This window comes from Homarus americanus, unplaced genomic scaffold, assembly GCF_018991925.1.
Source record: "Homarus americanus isolate GMGI-L3 unplaced genomic scaffold, GMGI_Hamer_2.0 scaffold52512, whole genome shotgun sequence".
Taxonomy (NCBI): Eukaryota; Metazoa; Arthropoda; class Malacostraca; order Decapoda; family Nephropidae; genus Homarus; species Homarus americanus.
Genome location: NW_024735442.1, coordinates 15,700,969 through 15,726,041, shown reverse-complemented (window position 1 = coordinate 15,726,041; position 25,073 = coordinate 15,700,969). Strand labels below are relative to the sequence as shown.

General features: G+C 43.6%; 1 protein-coding gene across 5 annotated transcripts in view; it reads right to left on the bottom strand.

Moving 5' to 3' along the window:
* LOC121871068 (SET and MYND domain-containing protein 4-like) overlaps positions 1 to 19,098 on the bottom strand; it is a 128,070-nt gene extending 108,972 nt beyond the window's left edge. For 4 of the 5 annotated variants that reach the window (XM_042373179.1, XM_042373181.1, XM_042373183.1 and 1 more), the window contains exon 1: positions 18,451 to 19,097. The gene's annotated coding sequence lies outside the window, so the exon portion shown is untranslated. Of the gene's footprint in view, positions 1 to 18,450 lie in introns of all 5 variants that reach the window. The other variant, XM_042373180.1, reaches the window with a different exon arrangement.
* Between the last annotated feature and the right edge of the window lie 5,975 nt (positions 19,099 to 25,073).

The following is a 25,073-nucleotide window of genomic DNA, read 5'->3' as shown; positions in this document are numbered from 1 at the left end:
TTTGTGGTGATTAAGGTCGTAAAGGAGTCCATCAGGTTAGTGTATGTTTCTTTTTCTTAGGAATTGTGAGGAATTGAAACTGAATCGCGGAGGAAATGAAACTGAATCGCGGAGGAAATGAAACTGAATCGCGGAGGAAATGAAACTGAATCGCGGAGGAAATGAAACTGAATCGCGGAGGAAATGAAACTAAATCGCGAGGGAAATGAAACCGAGTGAATCATTGAACGAAACTTGGTATATTGTCGAGCCGAATCCACGCTGAGATGTCGAGCGTACAATGTTGTTTACAGAAGCGTTGAAGTTGAGGGTCGATTCTCCAGTTCTCCTGAGACGGTTGACTGGATTACCTTTATTAGAGTGTGACAACTAGAGGACCATGGTGGGCTCTTGGGTGGATTGTCCTTTCCCCTCTTCCTTCTCTTCTTCTCTCTCTGTTTTCTTACTTCCTTCCCTTCCTGCCATCTTCCCTTCCTATCTCTTTCCCCTCTCTCACTTCCCAGAGCATTCCTTCCTCTAACCATCCCGCCCCTCTCCCATCTTCATTCCTACCTCTCTCCCCCTCCCTTCCCTCCTAGCCTCTCTTCCTCTCCCCTAACCCATCTTTATCTCCCTCGTTTATCCATGATTCCCCTCCTCTCCCATCCATCCATCCACTGATCCACCCTCCTCCTTTCCCTCACTCTTCCTCATTCTTCTTCTCCCTCTCTCACACTTTTCCTCCCTCCTTCTCTCACACTTTTCCTCCCTCCTTCTCACTCTCCCTCCCTGGTGAGAGTGGGTGAGGGGCAGGTCCTCGAAGACATAAGTGAGGCGCTTGTGTGAGGGACGGACACACTACACCTGACGAGGTAGAAGAGGAGAGGAGAAGAAAGGGAAGAGGGAAGATGGAGGAGGAGGAGAAAGGAGAAGAGATGAATGGATGGAAGGAGAGAGATGGGAAGATAAAGGGAGTGGGGTGGGAAAAGGGAGTGAAGAGGGAGAAGAAGTGAAAGAGGGATGAATAAAAAGAGGAGGAATGAGTAAGGAAGGAGAAATAAAGGAAGGGGGAAGAAGGATGAAAGAAAGTAAAAAAAACAAAACAACACCCGTATATGGCACAGTACAGACTACCTATAGTGCCAGTGCCAACCAACTCTACAAAATTCACCAACATAACCAACTCAGTACACCATTAGCTGGTCGATGGAACAAGATGGACACCTTCCCAACCAATACCTCCTTCAACACTTAATCAATTTCCGATCTATTAACCTCCTTCATTATCTACTCTTCTTTCATCCGACCACTCTACCCCCCCCCTCCAACCTCTCTACCTAAATAATAGTAGGGGAGAAAGAGCGAAGGAGAGGAGAAAGAGAAGAAGGTTAGATGAGAAGAGAAGGAGTGAGGAGGGGAGGAGGAGGCAGGAAGAGAGAAAGGAGGGGGGAGGGGAGGAATATGCATAATAATGAAGCAGTTGACCTACACCCCACTCCATCCCCGCCTGTATCTCGCTTCCCTCACCCCTTCATTTCTCTTCCCTCACCCCTTCATTTCTCTTCCCTCACCCCCTCACCGTCTCCCTATCCTTCACCTCTCACTACCCCATTCTCTCACCCCTCAATCCTTCACCTACTTCCCTCACTCCCTCTTCTCTCAACTACTTCCCTCCCTCACTCCCCTCCTCACCTACTTCCCTCCCTCACTCCCCTCCTCACCTACTTCCCTCCCTCACTCCCCTCCTCACCTACTTCCCACCCTCACTCCCCTCCTCAGTCGTTAGTCTCTTCCTACTTTCTCTCCGTTTTTGTCTTCTCTCTGCTCTTCTTCATCATTTAATTCCTGCATCCTCTTCTTTTTCTTATATATTTACGCTATTTACTTTTCTCTCTCCGTGACAGCTTTTTGTTGCTCTCTCATATAATACTTAATCTTCCTCCTCCTCCCACTCACCGCCGCCATCCTCCCATTCCCTCCTAAATAATAATTAACCTCTCATCTACCCACCCTCCTCTTCCTCTTTCCTCCCTCCCATTACCACCACCCCCACCACTACATTACCTCCACATTCACTCCACCCACCTCACTAGTACACTCCACACCACCCAAACCACCCACACTCACTAAACGAACACTGAGCATTGCGTCGTCAACGTCGTTGTACGCTTGGGTGCCTGCACAGATTATCTGGGGGGAGGGGAGGAGGGAGGGGGGGGGTTGTGTGGGAAGAGGGAGGGAGGAAGGAAAAGGGGGGATGTTGACGTGAGGGGTAGAGGAGGAGGAGTGAGGATGGTGAGGAGGGGTGAGGGAGCCAGGGAGGGTGAGGGAGCTAGGAGGGTGAGGGACATGGGTCCATTACCCTTATTTTGTCAGACACCCACGAGCCTAAAATATTTCGTTCCTCCACCGTCACTTCTGCTGGTAGTTAACCAGATATCCACCAAGCAGAAGTGAGCCGGGCGAAGCGGTTAGATACCTTGAGGTGATTCCATTTAATGTGGGGTTCGTATCCCCCAGGAGAGGGAGGGGGTGAGAGGTGAGGGACGGGGGTGGGTTCTGACTTAACTCCCGGACGAGGAAACTGGAGATAATGTTACTAGTGGAAGGAGGGGGTGTGGGGAGAGGGGGTGAGAGGGAGAGGTTAGGAAATGCAGTCGACCATGTGAAAACTCTCTCTCTCTCTCTCTCTCTCTCTCTCTCTCTCTTCTCCCTTCATTTACCAATCTATCTATCTATCTATTTATCTTTCAAGTTTATTAAGCCTTAAATTACAAGACATTACTGTAACTCATATTAAAACGCTAAATTAAATAATGATCAAAATTACCCGAATTAACAGTTAACATAAAGTTCAGGATAATTTAACATCGTTTACGGACGAGAACAAAGTTATTATACTTTTTTGATGTGAATTACTGTACATGGATGGTATTTATATACTTTGACCCAAATACACTGACGAGGGAAAGTGGAAAAGTTTTAACCCAGTGATACCACCAGTGAAAAGTATAAAAGTTTGTGACCAGTGAAAAATATAAAAGTTTTGACCCCGCGAGTTTTAATTCAGACACGGTGAAAAGTTTGTCTTTCCCAACGGAGGAGAAAACTTTTAACCTAATAACTTTCATAACTTTTTTACCCAACAAACCATCAATAAAAGTTGTTATCCCGAATCCCTCCACGATACACAACACCTCAGACGAACTGACATACTCTATAGTCATTACCTAACCTAACCTAACCTAACCCAACCCAGCCATGCCCAACCCAGCCAAGCCCAGCTCAACCTAACCCAACCCAACCCCAGCCATGCCCAACCCAGCCCTCAACCAACCCAACCCAACCTAACCCAGCCAGCCCAAACCCAGCTCATAACCCAACCTCCCCAGCCCAACCCAACCCAAACCCCAACCCCCCCCAACCCAACCCAGCCCAACCCAACCCAACCCAACCCAACCTAACCTAACCCACCAACCTAACCCCAAACCCTCCCCCAAAAAACCTAACAAGATTACACCTCATTTCTGGTGATACAAAGTGTTATCATACCTGTAATTACGAAAATTAATTAAATTAAATAAACCGTATATACAAGAATCCGGATATGACAAATATAACACGAACGACCATCATCACCATCACCACCATCATCACCATCACCACCATCATCACCATCACCATCATCATCACCATCACTATCATCACCATCATCATCACCATCATCATCACCATCATCACCATCAGCATCATCACCACCATCATCATCACCACAACAACAAGATTCCCAGAAGTTCACATACACATTCCATTTCCAGCCTAATTAAGTAACTCTAACGACCTCATCTAACATACTAACTTAAACTAATACACACACTAATGACATTAACTACAGAATTTACCCAGAGATTCAACTATAATTAGATACGAGTTCTTTATAGTTAAGGGAATAATATTAGTGTGTAAAATTCCTCGTGAGTTTAGACCCTGCAGGCGTGTGTGTGTGTGTGTGTGTGTGTGTGAGTGAGTGTGTGTGTGTGTGTGAAGAATGAGGTAAAATAGAACAGTTGTTACTCTTGATAAATATAAAAACGCTACCTGGGGAGGGGGTTAGGTTAGGTTAGGTTAGGTTAGGTGAAATAAACAGGGGGGTGTCTAATCTTCAGGTGATCCAAGAAACAGTTCCTGCTGAAATGTCGTTTATAATCCTGTAAACATTTGTATATCTTGTGTGTTTATTAAGTGACTCTTCAAGGTATAAAAGTTTAGATAAAGTTTAAAAGTTTTCCCTAAACATCTCAAAAAAGTATATAATTTGCCTAAGGTTCTGTCAGGATAACACCAGGTGGGGCTACATATGTTAGTAATCATCTTCACTCACAGTTAAGTCTTTTAAAAATGATGTATAACCGTTCCCTAGTGCTACCATCTGGAGCCCTGTGATTGGCTGCTCGTAAACTCCCCACAGCCTATTACCGTCCGAGATTAAACACAACGTATTTTGCAGTCGTGACGTCACCACCAGTCATCACATAGATTTCAAATAACGTCACAAGCATACAACCAACCCATATAAGCTACCATCTGCAGCTCCGTGATTGGCTGGTCTTAAACCTCCCACACCCAATTAACGTCGCACATTTCAACAGGACGTTTATTTTGGAGTCGTGACGTCATCACCACTCATCCCACGACCTCACATGACGTCATCAACACACTAATCCGTACAAGCAACCATCTGCATCGCTGTGATTGATTGACTGATTGATTGATTGATTGGATTGGTTGATACAAAAAAATCCCACAGCTCATCAGTCCCAGATGACGCGTATTTTGGGGTAATGACGTCACCACCACTCATCAAACGACTCTACATGACGACACACATACACTCGAATCCATTGTTTGTTTACACAGAGTGGCTGTCAAGGTGAGGTGTCAGTGAGGCGTTTTAAGTGAATGACTGTGCATCCTCATTGTTCATCCTCATTATTCAACCTTATCAGTCAACTTTTAACCTAACCTAACCAACTGAGAGAACATTTTCCTCGATCTCCCATGAATCAACCAAACAACCCCCCATGGCTGTCACATACTTAGCCCTGAGACAAGGTGACGAAACACAGGTATAATGTAACATTTTCTAAGGCTTTGTTGACATAAACCGTGTCGGGTGATGATGGGGGGGGGTGATGACAAGAGAGGTGGGAGGGATGATGATTAGGTGGGGAGGTGAGGATGAGGAGGTGGGGGAGGGAGGTGATGAGGAGGTGGGGAGGGGTGATGATGAGGGTGGGAGGGTGATGATGAGGAGGTGGGGGAGGGTGATGATGAGGGGAGGTGGGGAGGGGGTGATGATGAGGAGGTGGGGAGGGGTGATGATGGGAGAGGGGGGGGGGAGATGATGATGATGAGGAGGTGGGGAGGGGGTGATGATGAGGGGGGAGGGGAGGGGTGGGAGGGGAGGGAGGTGGGAGGGGGGATGAGGTGGGAGGTGAGGATGAGGGGGAGGGTGAGGATGAGGAGGTGGGGAGGGTGAGGGATGAGGAGGAGGGGAGGAGGAGGTGGGGGGAGATGAGGGGTGGGGGGTGGGTGATGGTGGGGAGGGTGATGGTGAGGTGGGGAGGGTGAGGTGGTGAGGAGGGTGATGATGGGGAGGTGGGGGGGGAGGTGGAAGGGGGTGATGATTAGGTGGGGGAGGGTGAGGATGAGGAGGTGGGGAGGGTGGGGAGGGGGTGAGGATGAGGGGATGGGGGAGGGGTGGGGACACAGGGAGGGGTGGGGAGAGAGGGGATGGAGGGGAAGAGGTGGAGGAGATGATGAGAAGGTGGGGATGGGGAGAGAGAGGGGTGGGAATGGGGGGGGTGGTAGTGGGGAGATGGGACAGGGAGGGAAGGGGTGATGGTGATAGGAAGGGATGATGGGATAGGGAGAGGTTGGGGAAGAGGTGATGGGATTAGAGGCTCGGTGTGGGACGTAATGGAAGAAGAGGAATTGGAAGAGAAGAAGAAAGAAATGGAAGAGAGGAAATAAAAGGAAAGACGGAGGGAAGGTTGAGAGGAGCCTGTGTGTGTGTGTGTGTGTGTGTGTGTGTTTAAGCAAAGGGGCCAAACATGGTATCAATCTCCTCGCTTCCTCACACATACATACATACATACATACATACATACATACATACATACTCGACTCATCCATTAACACACACACACACACACACACACACACAACACACACACACACACCTTTACTCATCTTTCATTTCAAAGACTCACCCATTATTCACCTCACTCACTCACTCATGTGGTCGGGTTGTCATCGTCCTCAAGGGGTTAAGTCATCGTCCTCAAGGAATAAAATCATCGTCTTCAAAGAGTTATCGCACAAAATCTCTACCACCATCAGAGTTCTTGCTGCTCACACACCATTAACTCACAAACAAGACTTACATTGTCAAAATATAATGAGGAAATATTTTAGTGGCACGAAACACCTTTAAGGACATAAGAGCAACAGTTATGAGAATATGTTTTGATATTAATTCACGAGTATTTTTAACCCAGGAAATGTGTTTAAAAGACTCAAGGCCACGAACTGGTTTACTAGACATTAGCTATCATACACTACAGAAACACTCACGGGGTTGTAAACAATATTTCTATGTTAATCTTTATCTCAAAATTGTAGCTAAAGTCAAGTGAAGGATATATTCCACTGAATTTAAAACCGTAGGAAAATTATATTGTTTATTTAAGCCCGAAACTTACGTCGAAATATATCTGTGAATGTTGATTTTGATGCTCCAGAAATGTGAACTGTATAATACTCTGTCATTAAACTCGAAACTGTGAAGGATGTCGTATGTTTATTTACATTACGAATTCGTCGAAATATGTTACGTGTCTGTCTCCCTTTCCCCCTTTGATTATTATTCGTTCTTCTGCTCTCTCATTCTCACATATAACTTGGCACACAGTGTGAAGAATCTCGCCTTGAACACATATTTCTGGGTTGTGGTGACAGTGTTCGTGTTACCTCTCACTAAACTACGAGGAAGGACTCTCACTCACACACTAATGGGACCTACACTAGTGTATGGGATAGGATGGGAGGGGAGGCAGTGAATCAGTCAGTCCTCTCTCTAACTCTCCACAAGTTCGTCAGCCACGGGCCACCACGCGCCTAACGAGGTAGGAAGGAGTTAAGGTGACGGTGACCACGACGTAAACAGCCTATCCACCGCGATAATTCAGCCTCGCTCCACCTGCCACAGTGAGGGGGAGGACCTGTTGCCAGGCCATAACATTATGCAGCGAGGTCAACATCAACCTCACACCCAACATTAGCCCCGACAGGTCACCTCGGACGACCCAGCGAGCGGAAGGAGGAAAGGTGGGAGGGAGGTCTCGGCGGCAGGTTGCATGACTGGAACGTCTCATTGCCTCGAGCGTATACTTAAAGTCTCACGAAAATCTCTTCCCCCTCCCCCTCCTGGTACCGTCTTCCCTGTTATTTATCCAATTTGTTTTCGCTTTTTACTCTCGTCTATGAAGATTAAGCTGTGTGTTTTAAGCAGTTATGAAGTTATTTTCACCGTTACTCTCGTGTAGCCTTTAACTTTTGAATGTGTGTTTGGTTTTTTTCCGAGAACATAAACATTCATTCATATAAGAAAAAATATATATCATTATAGCTAACTACATATTATTTACATCCTGGAAATATTAAATAAGAAACAAAAAATACCGAAATACTAAAGGAAATAAAAGGTTTAGGAAGGGTGAAGCTAATAATGAGTAGGGAGAGGAAAATATTAGAAATATAACAACAATCAGGGTTCACACACTCACGATTCAGCCACCTCACAAGCTCATACTCGAGGTTTGAGGACGACACAGGCTCACTACCAACCTGGAAGGAATAAAGAACAAAATATGAATCATTAACGTCAGGGACCTTTTATCTGGAGGGAATAAATATATAGTTGCGGATTAATGAAGGTATATATACAGTAAGTGTCGTAACGCTGGTGGCTGGGGTGACGGCGGAGTCTTATAGGTTCTAAAGGGGGAGTCTTATAGGTTCTTAAGGGGGAGTCTTATAGGTTCTTAAGGGGGATTCTTATAGGTTCTTAAGGGGGATTCTTATAGGTTCTTAAGGGGGGATTCTTATAGGTTCTTAAGGGAGGATTCTCACAGATTCTTACAGGGATTCTTATAGGTCCTTGTATGTAATCTTCATCCCTTATCTGGTAATGGGAAGATGCTACTAAACCACTCTACATAAACAAACACGACAATATCTTGATACAAAATGGCGTCTACATGAAACAGAGACTCTACCATAACTAATAATTCTTGACTCATCTCCAGAACGGCTACAAATGGCTTCAGAATTATCCCAGAGACTCTATACCATAAGTAAATAAGACTCATTCGTTCCCTGTGTTTAGGTAGTAGAAAGCATTTATCGTTTCGTATTACAGGGTGGTTCAGAGTTGGCACGATGCTTGTTTAGAGTGTGAGTGTGTGTGTGTGTGTGTGTGTGTGTGTGTGTGTGTGTGTATGTGTACCTACTAAGCCTTCGGTACACACTTTGATAAATTTACGTACCTAGTCACACCTGGGTGGACTGAGAGTGCCCCGAGATCGAACCAACGACACTTAGAACGAAAGACGAGCGCTGTATCCACTCGCTAGCCGCACATGTAATAATATAATCACAAAATAAACGTCTTTCTCACACACACACACACACACACACACACACACACACACCTTCAGGAGAGCATTATCTAAGGCTCCGTCACCTGTATATAAGGCTCCGGGATGTGCAAGAGCCTCAGGAAACACACCAAGGAAAAAAAAGTGTTACTGGCACGGCATTCAAGGGCACGTCTCACCTTTTCATTAATTATTATTCTTGAGGTGTGTGTCAGAGGAGACGTGAAGTGGCACCATGCATCTCTCAACATATTTGTACGATATTTATTAATTACCGAAGCTGCACCTGGAACTAACCTTCCCTAACTTAACCTAAACTCAATCTAATCTAACCTAACTTAACCCATCCTAGCCTAACCTAACCTAACCCAATCCAACTTAACCTAACTTAACCTAAATCAACTCAGGGGTTTAGTATAAAAATTCGAGTGTTGAAATTAATAAGGCCTCTGTTACATCTGGTTGGCGCGCGCGCGCACACACACACACACACACACACACACATCTAATCCCACGCCCTCATACATACACACGTCCTTTGAGCTATGCGTGTGCGTGCCTGGTCATGTAGACACAAACATTACCTACATCAGTCGTCCCCTAAACCAGAACACACACATGGGTCGGCCTCTAGGTACAGCACAGTGTATATAGATGACACGACTTAAGTTGAAACAAAAATAGGTCTTGTTACCTTCCCGAGTTAAAAAAAATAGGTCTTGTTACCTTCCCGAGTTAAAAAAAAATAGGTCTTGTTACCATCCCGAGTTAAAAAATAGGTCTTGTTACCTTCCCGAGTTAAAAAAAATAGGTCTTGTTACCTTCCCGAGTTCCTCCCAGGTGTCAATTAATTATGGAAGGAGAGTTAGGAAGGGGCGGGGGAGGGCGTAGTGGGAGAGAGAAGGTTAGGAAGGGGGCAGGGGAGGGAGTAGTGGGTGAGAGATTAGAAAGTGTAATGAGAAACAGAGACAGGTGAAGCGAAACAGAACGAAAGGTGAATAGAAAGAGAAAAAGGAAAAAAAGAGAGAGAAAGGAAAAGAGAGAAAGAGAGAAAGAGAGAGAGAGAGAGAGAGAGAGTACCAGAATATCTCGTAAATAATAATAGACCATCTACCTCTCGCCCTCCCCATCAACAAAGAGCACTATAGTGTAGGTGTGGTAGTGACCTATACAGTGCATAAGACTAACGTTCACTTCCCCTTCTGTTTAATGTATAGGCGGGGAGGCGGGCCACGCTACACCCTCAGTCAGTGATGGTGGGGAGAGAGAGAGAGAGAGAGAACTGGCTCACTCACTCACTGCCAGCCCTCCCAACACATCCCATATCCTAGTGTAACGCCCATTATTTTGAAAGAGAGAGAGAGAGAGAGAGAGAGAGCAATCGAAACCAAACCGCCTCGCAATAAACCTGCCCGATTTACTGACCATCACCGTCACACAAATGAATAAACATCTGAAAATCCACACACTATTGTCCACACTCCACAACACAACACCCACAAAAAATACTATGTACCGTACTGTATCAAACTGAAATATTAAAATAAATACGATTGCGAATTACCTACTATATCGCTAATTTGATCGCTGTCCCGCCTAACGCAACAACAACTGGTGGTGTCTTCCGCTCTGGCTGGTGGTTCAATATTCAATACGACGAGAAGAGTACTGTGATAAACTGACAACACATTATTGTTTATCTAACTTCAATGGAGGTACTGCTTTTTTTTATATACCACAACATCAAATTAATGAAGTGAAATTAATATATGTACTTGAAATTCTTAATATACAAAATAATAATGAACATAATAACTTCACAAAATTATTTACTGGAAAATACATAAAACTCTCTCTCTTTTCTCCACCAAATTTCCGCTTCTTTCTCCTTCCACTCTCTTCTTCTTTTCTCTTATTTTTCATCTTCTTCCTCCACCTTCTCATATATCCTGCCTTTGGTCCTGCTATTCACGTCTTCTTCCCCCTCCCTTTCTTCCATCCTCCTCCCCCTCCCCCTCCCACCCTCCTTTCCTCTCCTCCCCCTCCCGTCCTCCCCCCTCCCATCCTCTTCTGCTCCCCCTCAATACCTATCACGACCCTAATTACCCGGACATTGGAAGGACTTGCCAATGGTGATGGGAAGGTCATCTGCCCCAAGTGTTCCCATCTCACACACTCTCACCCCTCCCTCCTCCTCCACCCTTCCCTCCTCCCTCACCCTCCAAAGATCCTCAGCTTTCCCTCCTCCCTCACCCTCCAAGGACCATCAGACTTCCCTCCTACCTCACCCTCCAAGGACCATCAAACTTCCCTCCTCCCTCACCCTCCAAACACCCTCATCCTTCCCTTCTCCCTCACCCTCTACCTTCCTTCCTCCCCTCCCTTGCATCCTGACTTCCTTCTCTCCCCCACCTCCTCCCTTCTTAACTTGTAACCATCCTCAAACCTTCCTCCCCACCTGCCATACAACAGCTAACCCTCCGTTATCCAGACAGACTTATACCACTTAGCTCTGCAGTTAATATTATCATCAAAACAATATACTGAGGACACTTTAATATTCTAATAGATTACCACACACCAGCCCTGGACCCTTCGTGATGGTGAAAGGTATAAACAAACTTAGAAATATGTTAATTAAACCCCTTTTATCATAGGCTGTTACAGAGGCATTGAATATTTACGATGAGGAAACAGTCGGGAAAACCTAAGATGGCGAGGATAGGATAACGGAAGTCAACCTCACGATAGCCTAAAGCTCTTCTGTTGTGATCCAGATAACATGGTGTCTGTGAAACTGCTAGAATATAAGAGTCATGAGGGAAGTGGTGAATGTTAATGGATACAAACTACAGCTGTGAATATGAAGATGTTTAGATAGACAAGCTGTGTGAAGCTGAGATACAAAAGCGTTTCCTGTCACCCTGGCAAACTATTTCCTTTGACATCACAACACCTACATACCCGCCCAAACAACTGACTATACATAGTCCTCACCTCCGACACACTGCCAAAATGAGAGCTTTTGAACACACAACCTACAGAATGAAAATAACCCAACACAGACCATCTACACTGGTGGCTCTTTAAACTGCCAGGGGGAGGGCTGGAAGTGGTGTCACTGTGACTCACTCTAACGGTAATGCACTACACAATGGAGCTAGAATCAATAACTCTACAAACAGAACCAATTACCTTACTAACAGCCCTGAAACTCACCACCAAAGACAGTCTTATCATCACTGACTCCCTATCCTCACTACTTGCTCTCAACAACTTCAACCCAGAGCCACACACTAGCTAGTGAAGGTGTCACGACCAAACTGCCCTATAAGCTAAACTAGCTTTAGACTATACTGGGAAAATAACTTGGTAATCAATTTAAGGTAAACTAACGAGTACAAACACCTACAAACTACTGTCTTCTGTGATGAGAAGTGTCAAGTAAAACATGTGTATAGAACAAGTAACAAGATCAATAGACCACAAGATAAGGTTAGGTTATAAGTACAGCACCTCTGACTATGTCCCCCATACAGGTACAAACAGTGAGGCCAGACTTATGGCGACACACTTCAACACTAAATCCTAGACCGTGAGAAAATAGAACCCCAAAGAGACAGGTCCAGGCAGTGTGTGTGTAGTAACAGAACACTTTATTACTAAGGCTAAGATGGTTGATACATTAAGACTGTATCAACATTGTGCACCTGGTAGATAAGTCAACACCTACTGTACTGAATACTCTAATATTTATTGCCACAACCTCTATTTTACTGCTCACAAGGCGAGTCTGGGGTGCACAATAAACTAACTGCTGTCTGCGGCAAAATTCCAAATTGAATTCAATCCCTCCCTCCCTTATATTCTTACTCCCCCCTCCCTTCCCTCCCCTCCCCCGTTTCCTGAGTGCCTCCCCCCCCCCCTCCTTTTCCTTGTGTTCTTGACTCCCCTCCTCATTCCTCCCCCTCATCATGACTGGTTGACCGAGTGTTAAAGGGGTGATTATCCTTCTAATCGGCCCAGGACCTGCTCTAGTCCTTAATAACGTGCCAAATACGACTCGAGACAGCTTGTGCCATTTCAGGACACTCACACCTGAACACTTCTCGACAGCCACTTCCTTTAAGACAGCCAACCAGACCTTTCACTTGTAGAGGTTTGTTTAAGACAGCGACAGGAGGCAGAGTGAGGGCTTCAACAGAGAGGAGGAGGAAAGGGGGGGGGGGTGTAGTCGTGTAGGCTGCAGATCGATGACTGTTTTAATAATAAGCTACAACAAGGATGATCCAAGGTCAGCTGGACGTGGGCCTTTCCCTCCCACCTTCTCTTACACGTCAAACATAAAAAGGCCGACATGTAAACAAACCGGCATTGCGTGTTTGTAAATATAGAGACTAATTTAGTGTCATGAATTTTTTGTGACGCTGAGTGTTTTATTTCGGATTATTAAGCAAATGAATGGGCGTTTTTATAAATGTACAGGATTTTCTCTGGATTACTAAACAAACAACGGTGCGTTCTTATAAACATGAAACAGCATTTTTTATTTGCTATTAATAAACGCAAATTCCATCGATTCTTTTTAATGAATGTTGTAAGGTTATAATTACAGATTTGTGATACAACCTAAATAATCACATACGAATTGACTAAGCTAGGTTACCTCCTTTCCTTCTCGCTCTCTCTCATCTCCCTCCCCCTCTCTTTTCTTTCCTTCTCCCTCTCTGTCTCTCATCTCCCTCTCATCTCCTTCCTCTTCCCCTCTCTTTTTTCCTTCTCCCCCTCTCTTGCCTCCCTCCTCTCGCCCTTCTTTCGGCCCTATCATCCTCTCTTTCTCCCTCTCTCGTACCTCCTTTCCTCCCCCCTCTCTCTCTCTTCTCCTTCCCACCCCCCTCTCCGTTGGGACAGACTGAAGAGGCCACTGAGTTTACTTAATTTCCACTTGTTAATAATAATAAGAAAATTAACACAATAACAGTGACCTCTCATGACCTCTGATAGTTGACCTCTCATAAGCCCGTGCAATTGGTGGCCTATGAGAGAAGCTTAGCTGCCCTGGGGGTCACCAAGTCACGTTCAATACGGTATTAAGCTTCATTTCTCCTAAAGCTTTTAGTCAATGGTCGGATTTGGGTTAAGAATCGTAAACTAAGTATTGGGTAAGAAATTAGATTTTACCTAAACCTATCTAACCTAACCTAACCTAACCCAACCTAATCCAAATAAACACAACCTAACCTTAACTAATCCAAACCAAACCTAAGCTAACCTAATTTTCAATAACCTCACATAACAAGAGACATACGAGTATTTAACATGATTCTGTGACACCTAACTCAACATTACATCGTAGGTGACCTGACCTGGACCACCATGCCTCTCTCGGGGGTTTTAAACGTGTTAATAACGTGACATAAACATGAACTGTGACGCCCAAACGTGACTTTCTAATCATCTGAGGACTTACCACACACACAAGAGACATAATGTTTGGGACTCCTCTATATTGTTGCCTCCGATGCTCTCTTGTTTGTACGTGACCTGATTGATCTAACACCACTAAAGGGGGGTTGGGTTAGATTAGGTTAAGTTAGGTTAGTGGTCAAATCTTCAGGTGAAATAATATGAGGTGTCTCCAGTGGTAATTCATCCCCCGAGATTCATCCACTCCATAGAGGATTATTATCATCAACATTCCTCCAGTCACCTTCAAGTTTTTCCTCGAGTGTTTACATAACTACAATATTCATTTATATACACACACATTGATATACACATATTTACATTCACACATTTACATAAGAACATAAGAATGGAGGAAACTGCAGCCGGCCTATTGGCCCATACTGAGCAATCCCGTTTCCACCCAACCCCTATCGCTCGTATATCCAGGGAGGTCCTGAGCTAATGTGGATTGTTGCTTTGCTACGTTAAGATTTAATCATCGTATACCCACCCAACCTTTGTTTGAAGCTATCCAGCGTATTCGAGTTAATGATGATATTTGGTAACTTGTTCCATTCATCCACTACTCTGTTTCCAAACCAGTGTTTACCTATTTCACGCCTAAATCTAAATTTGTCTAATTTAAAACCATTGTTTCGAGTTCGCTCCTGGTTGGATAGTTTGAGTACCTTTTTAATGTCACCTTTGTTTAACCCTGACTTCCATTTATACACCTCTATCAGGTCGCCCCTCACTCTACGTCTCTCGAGGGAGTGCAAATTAAGATACTTTAACCTGTCTCTGTACTCAAGGTTCCTAATGCCCGGGATTAGTCTTGTCATTCTCCTCTGAATTCTTTCTAAGGATTCTATATCCATTCTGTAGTACGGTGACCAGAACTGAACTGCGTAATCCAAGTGCGAGGTTTCACACACATACACACATTTACATACACACATTCAAATACACACACATTTATATACACACACATTTACATACACACCCATTTATATACACACCCATTTATATACACACACATTTATATACACACACATTTACATACACACCCATTTATATACACCCATTACACCAATATATTTCTTTATTACTAAGCACTATTTCTGACAACACATCTAGGCGGAGGACAAGAGAAAAAACACGATAATGAACTAAGAATCAGGTTTAATAAGGAGACAAGGCACAGCCATTCATATATTGATCGTGTGTAAGTCTATGCCTACGACGCTAAACCATTGATGAATAAGAATCTAATCTAGTCTAGTCTAACCTAACCTAACCATACCATCCTGCCTGAGCTTAAAAAAACATCGTTGTTCATTTCTTTTAGGTTAAGTTAGGTTAGCTTGGTTCGTGTCCTCTTAATAAATGATTTAATGTGGTGTGGCATGGTGTGTGGTGTGATAGTGATATGGTGTGGTATAGTGTGATAGTGGTGTGGTGTGGCAGTCTCACAGCTGTCGGCTTGTTTACAGATGACGTCGCCTACAACTCTGATCTTCATATGGTCCCAGCAGACATGATTCTAAAGAAGTTCACTAAGTTTAAATTCGTTTCTCCTAACACCGCCCCGCCAGTTTCTGCACTCAGTAATGTTCACTAATTATGTAAACAAACTTGCCATAAACCTAATTAGTCTGAGAGTCTAAACTCCACCTTTACCGAGAGTATTTGGGGATAATTACCTGTACGTCGGGAGTAAAGTAAAGAATTGAGAAACAGAAAGACAGAGACACAACTATGGTAGGTAATAAAACTGAGAAATATACATACGGATATATACTGATACACAAAGTAAGATAGTGAAATAGACTGACATATATACGTCATAGAGATGCACTCGAGACTGACTTAGATGTATTATTAGATAGGAAGATAGATAACCCGAAATCAAGATAGTTTCTCTATTTAACTTTTTTTCAACTTATATATTTATTAACAAATATAGATTAATCAAAATATATTCACAGCTTTTATTTTTTTCACCTAAATATTTATTACAAAATTGAAAGATAAACAAACGAAAATGAAGATAAATACCTTTATGTATTGTTTCACTTATAGAATTGATTAACTTTTTACTGCTTAAGCTTATCACCAAACAGACAGATAACGCAGAATAAATATATCTTATTTATTAAACATATACTGCAAATAGATAACACAAAATAAAGATGCTATTTTATTTATTTTTATCACTTTATTATACAGTATATTTCCCCTGGGAGCGTGCGGGGGGTGAAGTCTAGAATGCACTAAGAGGGGGAGTGGCCTGTTATCCCCGGGGGGAGGGAGGGAACAAAATGACCCTTCAGCCACCGGGCCACAAGGACCAAGAGCCCACTCCCCCTAGTGAATTATTTCCCTGGTGGCAGTGCATGCGGGTCACGTGACTCCTAATGACCAGGGTTCGCCTCTCACCCTCTCGTCCTCCCGTAATTGTCCATAAACCTTCCTTCCTCCCTCACTCTCCCCTGCTACTAAGTCGAGTGTTCCAGAGGCTCAAGAAACCCGCTAAAACTAACACACAAGTAGATACGTAAATAAATAACACTAATAATAAATCCTTCAGTGTAAGAGTGGCAGGGTGTAGTGTTGAACATTCCAACACACAGTACTGCCTGACTCTCCACCACGCATTATACACAGCAGTGACGTCAAATGTAAACAAACTTGAGAGGGACCTTTGCAACGGAGCGGACCCGAATTTCCGGCATTCATCAACCCAGCAGGCCAAACCTCACATTAAAAACGTACACAAATATTTTTAATAATCTTGAGAACGAGTGAACTTCTTGGATATATTTATATGAGAAGAGTCGGGTACTTATCATCATTGTATATCTGCATTCCAGCGGTCACCATCACGCGGATGACTGCAGCAGCTTCATCATGCAGCCTCGCCGTCTCCGTCAGAAATTTATCTCCTACACGATAGCAGCAGATGCCGCTATGCATCTATGAGAAGTCCTAGTCTGGTAAATATTTGCAACATAGGTGTCTTTTTTTTTATATCTCCACCAGCATCAAAGCCTGGCAGATCAATGAGCGCATTCACCTCAGAACCGTGTACACACTGGTATTACCCACACCCACTTAACATTGTGTGCAACTCAAAGCAAAATTCTTCCCGCTCTGTCTCCAGGGTATCAATAACGCCTGCAGGAGGGTGTGTACTCGGCCAAGGTAGGACGTGAGGGTCATGTGGTCAGCAGCACACGTCCACCTTGCGGTACTTGAGGGAAACTATAACCGGTAAGACCTTCCTCCTTTACCGTAAACATTTTGCAATTGTTCCTCCCACACACACCGTGTTGGTCTCTCGGGTTCATTGGGGATAAGTTAGTGGTGCCAAACTTCTCATTCAACATGGAACATCAGGCACAAATGAGCAAATCGTACGAGTCCGGCGACAGCTAACTTTCGTGCCTCCGTCATAACGCAGCGTTCTGCAGATATAGCAAAACTTGGCGCTTAATCCATAATTACAATCCCAAATTAACAGTCATGAAATACTCCGAATTCTAGATATTTCTGATGAAGGTTGTGAAACCTAATGCATGTATTAAACCAGAGGATGTTTCTAGATATTCATAACAACGAAGTATCGGCAGATGACGCTTGGCAACTGAGGAGCTGGTCTGGCACCCCACCCAAAATAGTGGCACCGGTGGCTCGTCCCGACCCTCTCACCTCGTGTGTTAAGACCGGATACAATACATTCATGAGAAATTACCATAGATGAAAACTACCATAAGATAGCTTTATTTTCATGCAGTGATTTCTGTGATGTTCGCAAAAGAAACGTTTACAGCAGTCGACAGCGAGGCGTGAAAGTCGCTCCTCTACATGTGAGCGAACACTCGAACACTGTCCCCGAGTACACTGGAACCGCAGCAGTAGCACGCTGGTATAATGTACCTGTATATGGCACATATGTACTTTTAGCCTTCACAATGATTTTTTCTCTGGGATGTAAACTAATTACCGAGAAGCCTTCATTCTGCTTATTTTTTTTTCTTACCCGAGCACCACCTCGGTCACAACCCTAAATACGTCCACGACTTTGCTTTCATACCATCGATTATGATCACCAGGCAGTCACTTCCGCCAGTCAGGATGTGTACTGTCGGCAGCATAAGGTGAATATGGTAACAAACGACAATAGACTCTGTAATGGTAGTGCAACCCGCCGCGTGGTGACTAGGGCTGGGCACTCCAAGAGGTGGACGCCGCCATGAAGATGCCCAGCAGCCTGCCACACACCTCAACCTCTCCCACTAACCTTGGTCAAGCTGGCAGATGAAGAAGAGGACGGCTGCTTGCTGCTGAGGACGGCTGCTTGCTGCTGATGGCGACGCTGTAGAAGGCAGGGGGTTGAAGAGGAACACCCTGGTAGCTTAGACGTTGTTTCCTGGCGGCACTTCACAGTACTGGGCACACGAGCGACACAGCTGCCCACGAAACCTATAACTACGCGCTGAGCTGAGGCGCTAGAGTCATCTAGACTTCTCTCGAGAAGGTAAAAATAACCTGGAGAGGGCGGAGACGGAGGAGGGAACCAGCAGGTGGGAGAAGAGAGGAAACGCGCGCAGAAGAGAAAACGAAAAGAGTAAGTGAGAGAAAACACGATAACCGCCCAACCAATAAACGAAAAACTTTGGACTATTACCCAATAATTTTTTTTTACCTAAAACACTAATCGCAACTATTCTAATCCGAGTGTGGTATATATATTTTTTCAAAAATAACTAATCGAGAATATTTTCCAGTTAGCGAACCAGGCGGGGCATTGAGGCAACCTATGCGATCAGGAAATATTTGTGGTGGTAGAGTGTTGCAGGAGGTGGTGGTGGTGGAGAGGTACACACAACCAACCCGCCCGACGCCACAGACAACACTGACACCACTGAGTGAGTGGCCGCTGCAGCGCTTCACTCCCAGACTGGTGGTGGGTTGGGAGGCCGGCCCGGCCCGGGTGCCCTGGTAGTCCTCCCTTCTTCCTCCTCCTCCTCCACCACTTGATTCACTAGGTCCCCGCCCACCTCCACCCTAACTGCCTCATTATCAACACTAACTAATACACTTACTGACAACACCCATCACCGCCACTACAAGAACTAACACTAACAAATATTCACACACACACACACACACACACACACACACACACACACACAGCTATATTACTATTGTATGTGTTTAGCAGTTCCTGGCTTCTCATTTCTTACCTTCGTGTACCTGTACGCGTGTAACTGTGTAAGTGTGCGTCATTTATGTGTATCTGTACATTTGTGTCTATATACACACTTATTTCAACACGAGTTTTCATACTGGATCATGGATATGTATTGCAAATGTGGATTCAGGAATGTATATATGTATGTATACGAGCGCCCGAGGATACATAGCGTAGGAGCTCTTGTTCAAAATACTTAATAACACAACGACTTCTATCGCTAATATTATTTTCCTGTGAGTCACTTTACTTTCCAACACCACAGCCCAGCCCTCTTTTTACAGGATTAACGCCTCCAATGACTCAGTGGTCCGATAATTCCCTAGTCCGGTAGTTCATTACTCCAAAGATTAGGTTAAGTTGAGACCACTGAACCGCCAGGACCACCCCAGAACCGCTTACCCCATATTGTTTACTGCACTCCTCTTCCTTTTCTCATCCAGTCCTCCTGTCACATCGAATTAAGAACAGAAAGAAGAAAGGAAGGAAGGAAGGATGTACTGTTTAATTTGTCTTGACCGTTTATGAGTGATGTAAAAAAAAACATTACTACCACATGATAAATAAACGCTCATTTAATGGAACAATGAGGTAATTATCGCTCGCAAAAATATTACACTTCGTACACTAATTAGTGTCTCGTTTAGCGATGTTAATTTGGGTATTATTATTTGTACTATTATTATTATTAGTAGTAGTAGTAGTAGAACACAACGGGTGAGGTGGATACCAGCGAAGTAAACAAGATTTGACGGTCCATTACGACAGAACGACAGCACGGCCAAAGTGATAAGTTGCAGCAACTGTTGTTGCAAGTCCCGGAGAATTTGAAGAAAAAAAAGTAGCGATAGCGCAGGAGGTGGGCGCCTCGAACTGGTTAACTACGTTACCGATAAGGGCAAATGGTTTCAGTCTCAATAAACAAGAATTTACAGATGCCATTGCTCTAAGGTACGGTAGGCCAGTACAGTAGAAGGTTTGCCCTCCCAATGCGTGTGTGGCTCTTCCTATGACGTCGATCACGTCATGGTGTACAAGAAAGGGGGCTTCATATGCATGAGGCTCGACGAAGTAAGGGACCTCACAGCAAATATGTTGAAGGAAGTCTGTCGTGATGTCAGGGTAGAACCGACCCTCCTTCCATTGGGCGGTGAGAATTTCCAACATAGGACTTCAAATACATCCAACGAAGCTCGTGTTGAAGTCAGTGCTCGAGGATTCTGGACGCTGGGATAGTGAGCCTTCTTCGACATCAGGATTGTTTATCCCATGGCCGCATGTCACCGTAACTTAACCCTCGATGCTGCACACAGGAGGAACGAGAACGACAAGATAAAGACATACGGGGAGAGAATTCAGAACGTTGATCAAGGCAGCTTCACTCTGGTGTTCACAACCTCTGGTGGGATGGGACCAAGTGCAAGATGCTTCTACGCCAGACTCGCGGAGGTGATCTCCGAACAGAAGCAGCAGCCCAGAAGTTATGTTACAGCCTGGATGAGATGTCGACTGTCCTTCTCTCTCCTTAGGTCTGCTTTACTCTGCCTCAGGGGAACGAGAGCATCGGCCCCAAAGCCGACAACAGTTGCAGATATTGACTATGAGGCAACTGTCACTGAATGCCGCATAGATCTGCGGCTTAACTAACTCAACTCAGCAAGGGTGGCTACTTATGTATTAGGATATTTAATTTTAAGGTAATAAAATAGCGGCGAAGGTGTGGCTATTGGGGGAGGCTGGAGGCCACGTTTTTTTTTTGTATTATTAGTAGTAGTCGTAGTAGTAGTAGTAGTAGTAGTAGTAGTAGTAGTAGTAGTAGTAGTACAGTATCAATATTATTATTATTATTATTATTCAACCACCACAGAGAAAGTAAACACAGTCGATGTTTATCATACAAGTGTCAGCAGAAGCTTATCTTGAGTGCACTGTACAACAAAGAGCTTCATACTGTGTCACTGTGGCGAAGCTCAACATGGACTAGGTCCAGACTCACAAGATTCGTCTGAGTGAATAATCCTCGTAATTATAGGTGTAAAGAGTGGACGAAAAATTGACGTACTGATTCTTTCCAAGGAGTCTATACTGTATATACTTTAATTTTAATGCTAAGTTTTTAATTAGGATAAGAATCTGCCATGTTTATATATTCTTGTGACCATTATCTATAGTTGTTAAGTAGTTTCACTCTTACATCTTCTCTTACAAGGATTATTCATAGCACGAACCTCTGAGAATCAACACCAAGTAAGCGCGTGTTTTGGCCGGATAACAGACAACATCGGGGCGCAAAAACGATGTCAGCGGCGGCGTGTGGTGTTGCCTAACGATTTATAATGAAAGCTGTCTCTTAAACCACTTCAAGGACAACTAACTTTGTGAAATATAGATGAAAAATATGCCAAAATCTGTTTATTATATTTTTTTTCCGTAAGCTGGTGATCATGTCGTGTTGTTCCGAATTATATAACAGCGTCTATCGGAGGATAGCGAGCGTCTTAAGCATTACGGGTAATTAAAACTTATTTACGGATACGAGGTCACTTTCCCTAGTTTTATTTATAAGCATGACAGCTAACTTGCGAACATATTGCTGACGTAAGCGTGAAATTTTTTATTTTTTACCGACCTCAGTTTAACACGGGTGTCTCTGAGGTTCTGGGGGTTGGGGAGGGGGGGGGGGTGTAATACGACTTCTAATGTTGGGAAAAATATCGCTAACTGGACGGCTAAATCCTTTTTTCTTTTTCAGACAACACGAATTAGCCTAACCTAGACTAGATTAACGACACATACCTAAGGATTGATAAGGCAGGTTAAACCACAGATTGTCAACTTAAAAAAAATACAATTGTGTAGAGGTTTTGTTAGCAGAATCACTCTAACATTGACCATCTTAATGCGTTATTTTTTTTCCATTTCGAATCTTACAGCCACATATTTTTACCCTATATCTTGAGTGATCTTACAGCATCACCAAACTCAACCCTCTTCGTTATCAACTTTCCCTACATACGCCAAGTAGGAGCACATCAGCGACATCGTGTTTCTAAATAGATCCAGGATTCATACAAGATGACAGCACACAACCTCCAACTAACCCAACCAGACTGTGAATTTTTTTTATACATATATACACCTGACTATCTTAAGTGAACACCTGACTGCCTTCTCCTCCTCCCTGAACTGAATCCCATCCTGTCAGGTAGTGAAAAAATTAAACCATCTATCATACTATATCTTTCGGTGTTAAAATACAAGAAATATGGTTAATTATATATATCATGGTCATGTAAGTCACAGGTGCCTCAAACCCTCCCTCAGGAACCTTCACTCGTGCAAATTTAATCATTTTCTTGAGGTAAATTAAAAGGATTTATCAGTTGCCTTCAGGAGAGATGCAGTTAGTATCGTTGTTGTTCATTTTGCATTTGCATTATTCTGGGTCAATAAATTCACTACCTATCCATCACCCCACACTACCCTGTCCTACCCACCACTCCACACTGCCCTGACCTGTCCTGCCCATCACCCCACACTGCCCTACCCTACCCGGACCCATCACTGTCCTGCCCTTGGGTGTTATTACATTAAAATGAATTATCATGCATAAGGCTGCCATAGACGCTACGAGCCTACGAGTATTAACAACCATAACATCCTCTACGAGCGTTAAACACGTTGCAGGTGTAAGATAACTACACCAAGGTTACTACGTCAACCAGATAAAAGAAGTAACTACACCTGGGGAGCTCCTAAGTAAAGTATAATAACATTAATTCCCGGAATGTGTGTAATTACCAGCACTTGGGAGTCGAGCGTCTGAGTCAACCACCGTGCTGGGAGAAATACTGAATATGCTTTTGTAAAATTCAAGTAAACTAATAAACCTTTAAGATAAGTTGGTTAGCAAGTAGTAAGGGGCTGTTTACAAATACGTAGTGGTTTTGTTAATTTATGTATGTATTTCCTTCCGCCCGTAGATATTGTAAACAAAGGGATCATAATACATTATTGTAAGTCGAAATCCTAAGTAGTAACAGTATATTCAATATATATTTTCATATGGCAATAGTAAAATTTAGACTAAGCGTTTGTACAGGGTATATTTTTTTCGTTACAAGGCTGTTTACGGTGTTTTGCGACCCATTGAGAGTGACAAATGTTTCAAGTATACAGGTAACGATTTTACCCATAGACCAGAGGATTAAATTTGTTTCCCTGAGATAGACCCAAGACTAAGTTCTTCCATTAGCATCCAGTAGAGATCTAAGGTGACAGGAGTGTGTTTGTTATGGTGTCGGCTGAAAGAATGAGGTCACTAAAACACCTGGTAACAGAAAACGGGTGACCAAGAATCAGCCACTGAGTGTAGGTGGCGTGAGGGTATATTTGTCAGTTACACAGCCAGTCCTGAAGCCATGGTAATTTAAGCAACAAGATATCATATTGGCACCACTTCCTCCACCGCGCCTGTAAGTGCCTAGGGTAATTCTTACTCACGAGGACTTATTGATAGCGAGAAAATACGGAAATGTTACCCTCTTAAATGCTAAAAACTACCTCATGGTCAGGCAGTCACAGGAGAGAAGGCGTAGGAACCATCTCAACTAAAAATGCCTTATGGGAGAATGCCTAGGGTTAAGTATCAACATTTTGGCCCCGACAATAGTTAGACGACATTTGGGTCATTATCTGAGAAGCCTTTTCTGTATGCTTCAATTTATCATTCATTTAATTATCTGATTTGTAATTAAACACATCATCAAAGACTTACTTAAAAGAGAAGAGGGGATAAAGCAATATCATGTCTACTGGAAAATTCTTACTAAATTTGTTGCTCCTTACCAAGAGTATCAAACTAATGCACACAAAAAGGTCAATGTTAAACTACCACGAATATGACAATTGAATTATATATTTTATAGACGCCACAAACCAAGCTAACATAATCTAGCTAAAAACTGCCTTGGGAGTGTAGTGTCAGTAGGGGTTAAGTTAGCGCCACCTGCTTTAAACATCTTTCTTAATGGATTATCTTGTCTCCTCGTACTTGCTAATAAACATACTCCCGAATTCGTAAACTAGACATTAGACATATTTGTGAATTAAAAAATAGTGTTACAAGAAAATAATTCGACCCAGCATGACATGACAGTTATTGGTAAAATAATAGTTTTTCATTTGTTGGGTCGTGTAAATAAAGCCCTGGCCGCTGCATCACCCACAGAGTTCTATCTCATAATTTTTAATGTTGTTGCTCTAAGCTAGAATATTACTAACCTTGTTGACGCTTACAGACCTTCGTTGATGAGGCGCAGTGATAAATAACATTATAACAACAGCAATACCTACAGTCATTAGAACGATAAACAAATATAAAGTATACACTACGGAATTCAATATCCAGCTTCTTGGAAAACCAGACTATGGGCACTAACACGTGTATAATTATCTACAACTAATTCATATTGAAAGTAAACATACGTGAGCTGTGAACACAGGAGAGAAGGGAACTGCAGGACTCCAGCCTCTGATGGTTGCTATTGCTGCTGTGACACAAAATAGTCTGTAGTCCGTCCCCTTGGCAGTCTCACTTTCTCCGTAATTTTCTTGCATTAATTTTCTAAAGATTGTCATTTTTCTGACAGCTCCTTGTCACACACACA